Source organism: Eurytemora carolleeae, unplaced genomic scaffold (assembly GCF_000591075.1).
Source record: "Eurytemora carolleeae unplaced genomic scaffold, Eaff_2.0 scaffold352, whole genome shotgun sequence".
NCBI lineage: Eukaryota > Metazoa > Arthropoda > Copepoda > Calanoida > Temoridae > Eurytemora > Eurytemora carolleeae.
In genome coordinates, this window is record NW_019396295.1 from 22,230 (window position 1) to 28,422 (window position 6,193).

The 6,193-nt window shown below is 30.5% G+C and overlaps 1 long non-coding RNA gene across 1 annotated transcript in view; it reads left to right on the forward strand.

Moving 5' to 3' along the window:
* Positions 1 to 4,690: 4,690 nt before the first annotated feature.
* Positions 4,691 to 6,193, forward strand: part of LOC111700397 (uncharacterized) — a 26,589-nt gene continuing 25,086 nt past the window's right edge. The window contains exon 1 of the long non-coding RNA XR_002764985.1: positions 4,691 to 4,838. This is a non-coding gene — a long non-coding RNA (uncharacterized LOC111700397). The remainder of the gene's footprint in view (positions 4,839 to 6,193) is intronic.

Here is a 6,193-nt window from a genome sequence, read left to right on the forward strand (position 1 = left end):
TATTTTTATTAATTTCATTTTAATCCCTTTTTCTGAGTTTTTTAAAAATTATGAATTGTCATCAAACATTTTACTGATTTTAGCGCTGATGACAGATGTCAAATTGTGCTAACTATTAGTCTACTATAGACAAAATAGTTGTTCCTATAATTAATCTTGATATCCATATTACTGGTAACAGTACACACAACTTTCATGCCAACTTATGCAAACATCGTTATCGATATATCATACTCAGTCTCCAGATCATTATTTAGGATTAGTAGATAAATAGAGAGGTTTAATATTATCTCATTTACCAGCTCATACTAATAACTCTCTTATAAACTCCTTACTTATTTCTCTCTTTTACCAAATTCTTATTTACTTCTTTTTTCTTTTTGTATTATTACTTATATCTTTCTTTTGTTGTTTTTACTTATATCTCTTTCACCATCTTCTTATTTACTTTTTTCTTCCTTTTTGTATCATTGTTTATATTTTCTTTTGTTGTTTTTACTTAAATCTCTTTTACCATCTTCTTATTTACTTCTTCTTTCCTTTTTGTAGTCATTTATATCTTTATTTTAGTATTCTAACGTATATCTTTCTTTTTATATTCTTACTTATCACTTGCTCTTCGTATTCTAACTTATCTCTTTCTTTCTATATTCTTACTTATATCTCTCTACCCGGAGTAAATGCCCTACGAAGTCAATATCAATCCGGATAGGACTATATTCACAGGTATTTGTTTTACAAGAATCAACTCAATCCCTCTTGTTATGATCTACGAGGCATAAGAGCTATTCAGTTTAACAGTACTAAACTATCAATGTCAATCCGGACTCAACTTTATCTGTATCAATACTTGTTCCCTCTTGTTATGATCTACGAGGCATAAGAGCTATTCAGTTCAACAATAATAAACTATCAATTTCAATCCGGACACAACTTTATCTGTATCAATACTTGTTCCCTCTTGTTATGATTGACGAGGCATAAGAGCTATTCAGTTCAACAATAATAAACTATCAATTTCAATCTGGACACAACTTTATCTGAATCAATACTTGTTCCTTCTTGTTATGATTGACGAGGCATAAGAGCTATTCAGTTCAACAATAATAAACTATCAATGTCAATCTGAACACAACTTTATCTGTATCGATTCCGAATCTATATCTATCTTTCAAGAGAGTGATTCAGTAAGCTTCACGTTTGCTAACCAAGAAGAATTACTCTCACACTGTAATCAAAGCGGAGTATTATTTCAACTGACGTGTATTTAGATATCTTTGTTACAAGTTAAATTAATCTATGTAGTTACAAGATTTACTACGTTATATACAAAAGTAATTAGGATATTTACAGTGTAGTAAAGACAATTATTATTACGTAGTTATTTACAGCGTGGTTAAGATAATCATGATAAGGTTTTACGTAGCTATTTACAGATGTAGATAAGTAATAATATACAAAGCAGATCAGGTTTACAGATATAGGGTTACAAGGATATTTGTTACGTAACATCTTCTTACTTTTATCGTTTTATATTCTTACCTATATCTCTTTACCATCTGCTTGCTTATTTCTTTCTTTTTGTACTCTAACTTATTTCTTTCTTTTGATACACTTACTTGTATCTCTCTTACTCTCGTTTTTTTATTATTCTTACTTATCTCGTTCTTTTATTATTTTTGCTTATATTTCTCTACCATCTATTTTATCATATCTATTTCGTAGTATTCTAACTTATCTATTTCTTTTATTATTCTTACTTATCTCTTTCTTTTAATAGTCTTACTTATATTTTCTACCATCTGCTTTATCATGTTTATTTTGTAGTATTCTAACTTATCTCTTTCTTTTATTATTCTTACTTATCCCTTATTTTATTATTCTTACTTATCTCTTTCTTTTATTATTCTTACTTGTATTTCAATACCATCAGCTTTATCATATCTTTTTTGTAATATTCTAACTTACCTCTTTCTTTAATTATTCTTACTTATCGCTTTCTTTAATTATTCTTACTTATCTGTTTCTTTTAATATTCTTACTTATATTTCTCTACCATCTGCTTTATAATAGTTATTTTGTAGTATTCTAACTTATCTCTTTCTTTAATTATTCTTACTTATCTCCTTATTTTATTATTCTTACTTATCTCTTGACTTTATTATTCTTACTTATCTCTTTCTTTTAATATTCTTACTTATATTTATTTCTCTACCATTTCCTTGCCAATATAACATTAATCAGTATCAAGTTGAGTGAGACTAGGAGATTTGGACAGGAGACTAAGAGATTTAGACAGGAGCTAGACTAAGAGATTTAGACAGGAGACTAAGAGATGTAGACAGGAGACTAAGATAGTTAGACTGGAGACTAAGAGATTTAGACAGGAGACTAAGAGATTTAGACATGAAACTAAGAGATTTAGACAGGAGACTAAGATATTTAGGCAGGAGACTAAGAAATTTAGACTGGAGATTAAGAGATTTAGACAAGAGACTAAGAGATTTAGACAGGAGACTAAGAGATTTAGACAGGAGACTAAGAGATTTAGACATGAAACTAAGAGATTTAGACAGGAGACTAAGAGATTTAGGCAGGAGACTAAGAGATTTAGACTGGAATATAAGAGATTTAGACAGGAAACTAAGGTTTCAAATGGTTTCCTAGCTATATGTAAAGGGTGAATCAGTGGTACTGTTTACCACGATAGATGTTGTAAACTGCATATCTAGATTCTATAAATCAATGATATAAACATAATACAATGCAAACACAAGGAAAGATAATGCATAAGCTTTCTTGTACATATAGGTATATATATATATATATGTATATCTATATATATATATATATTTATATTTATATTGCTTAACTGGGCTGAATCTTTGTTTAAACAATATGTAAACAGGGTTGTACTTGTAGCTATAATATGATATGTTATTTGAGCATAAAAAAATATATAAAATAAAAAAATCATCATTTTTTTTTATATTTTATACTGCTAAAACATCTCAGCTTTTCAGTTTCAAACACACCTTGAAAAGCTACCTACTGAAAAGGCAAAATCAGTTTTGAAATTCTAATTTAAAAAAAACTAGAGAATATTATATATTCCCATAAATTCTGATTTTCTAATCATTCTATATATAGATGAAGGATGATGGTCTAGAATTCTGTAGAGAAGCTCTTGAAAGCAGAACTGATAAATCTGTACCTACGTCATTTTTGATTGAGCTGCTAAACATTTGAAAAATACCATATTTGAATTTGGTGGTAAACTGTACAAACAATTGATAGAAACAGCAATGGGAATACATCTGGCCTCTTCCTATGCAAACATTTTTATGGCTAAGCTTGATGATCAAATTGTGAAACTTGCAAATACATACAAAATAACTGATGAGTGCCCCCTGAAGACCTGGAAAAGGTCTCTGTGTGATTGTTTTGGAATCTGGACAGATTCTTTTGAGAACTTATATCAATTCCTAGATGATATCAATTAAATTCATCCTACAATCAAGTTTAAAGGATGAACATGACTGTTGGTGCCACAAAACAAAAAGTAGTCCATTCCTTGACACAAAACTGTACATTGAAGATGGAAAAATCACAACAGAGGAGGAGGAGGAGGAGGAGGAGGAAAAGGAAGGGAGCTGATCGAACGTGTTTCGAGGGGACGGAGGACGGGGCCAGGGGGGGGTATATAAGAAAAAAAGGGGCAATGGCCGGAGGGGAAGGGGGGCCGGAGGGGAAGGGGAGTTTAACTGATAAGGAATTGTGCGGTTGATACTGATAAAAAAACCGATGGATGGATAGACAGGTAGATAGATAGTAAGATAGATATATAGATAGATAGATAGGTAGATAGATAAAAAGATAGATAGATAGATAGATATAGAGATAGAAAGAAGGATAGATAGATAGACAGGTAGATAGATAGTAAGATAGATATATAGATAGATAGATAGGTAGATAGATAAAAAGATAGATAGATAGATAGAAAGTGCCCTAAAATGCTATATATGCACAACAGACATATCTTAAATGGATTTATAGCGTGATTTCTCCCCTGAACATTTTTTTTGATATTTAATAAAACTGAATAAAACTGCATAGATTGTAGATATATTATAGAAATTTATTGGATTGAAATAAATCCATATTTGAAGAAACATGATTCAACAAAGTTTAGCCCTGTATCCCGTTCTCCTACAAGTCTTGGACAGCTTTGTTATTCATTTCCATGAAGTCTCATTTTTTCTGGGTAACCCTGTAGATATTGAGAATAATTATAGGTCAATTAATTGGATATGATAGGGGGTATAGTCTCTTCAGGCTAAAGTGGGATAGATAGATAGATAGATAGATAGATAGATATATAATGTGTAATGAGAGAGTAGTGAACGAATTAGATAGTTAGCAGAATCATAGATAGATAGATATTGATGTGGCTAAATAGATAGATAGATAAATAGTGAATAGGATAGATGAATATTATTGTGGATAGGTAGATACTGAGTAAAAAAATAGTTAGATAGAAAGATAGAAAGAGAGAAATTGATGAGGATAGACAGATAGAAATGTAAGTGGACAGCTAGATAGAAATGTAAGTGGATAGATAGATAGATAGAGAGAAATGCAAGTGGATAGATAGATAGTCACTGATAAGGAGTATATTGCTTGATATTGATAAGAGTTTAGTTGAGTATTAGCTTACAGAGCATATTACAAATTAATATTTTAATTTAATAATTATTGTCGAGAAGTTAACAATTCTAAACTCTAATCAGTGTTTAGAAAAAGTGAATTGTGATATTACGAACTTGTCTTAGAAAAAGGTAAGATACATTTAATTGTTTTAACATTTTAACTTTTTTTTCACGTGGGATGTTAATTTAAAGTAAAAATAGAGTATTTTAATGTTATAAATCTCATAAAGAGGAAAGTAAGATGTAAGAAAAGAAACCAAATGAACCAAAACTCGTTGATTATAACACATTTGGATATTGCTAAATACTTCTTAAAACTAGAGCTAGAAAAAGAAATCTTGATAGCTTTAAAATATTTATGCAAAAAGTGCAATTAGGTTGTCAAGATTAATAAAATTGATGTAGTTTGAAGAAAAAAACATTTCTCTATAATAAAACTACATTATATTCGGAACAGAGTCTTTGTCTGAAAATGAACGATTATTAAACCCGATTCTTACTGGAATAGGTCATTTTAGCCAGATAGTTACTCGAAATAAAATCGTTCTTTCTTCTAAAAGTTTCGAAATATTTTGTTTAAATATGATAGTATATTTGACGCGTAAAGAACAGAATTATGATAATGTTTTGATAAGATAACCCTGACTCATAAAGATATATATAGAATATTATTTGCAAATATTTTGCAGTATTCCTAGCGCTCTTTTGCACAGGTTTGACAAAATTAGAAAACGTCCTTAATAGACATTTACGTCTTTTAATCATATAGCATAAATATATGCATGCTTATTTATAGACGTAGTCAAAGGAAATTATTTGATGAGCATAATATTATTTTAGATCAAATATATTTAACAAAAACTAACAAGTCATTTTTGCCAATTGATTAATATTATATGAAGTAGAAATTTCCCGAATGGATGACTTTTTTCTCGGAGGGGAGGGGGTGGGGACAGGGGGACTCCTATTAGACTCCTATTAGACTCCTATTAGACTCCTATTAGACTCCTATTAGACTCCTATTTGCAATTATAAAGAGTGCCATGCCACTGCCAGTTTGCTTTAAAATGATGTTATGGTACATTCCCGAAGGCATTTTCCCAAGTGGCAACTTTCCAAATGTGCAATTTCCCAAGCGGGAACTTCCAAGGTCCGCCCTAGCCCCACATGTTTTAGCCGCAGCGCGTGGCCCCTAGCCCATCCTTGCTGCAGCGCTCGGCCCTCATGGCATATTCCTCCCAGAAATTACGTACAATAGTAATGTAAACAAAGCTTTGACAGTTCCTTATTACGAAGAAAACATTTATATTGTATAGAAAGTTGTGTGTTGCTACAAACCTTATTTTTTCAATTTTCCTATTGCAACTTTGACTATCTAATCAGGCAGAATTTATAGTTTGAAATATTCAATGTCTATATAGAAAATAAAGTTTGAGACAACTTTTCAGTTCCGTTAGTTTTTTTGTGCTGGGGGGGGGGGGTTA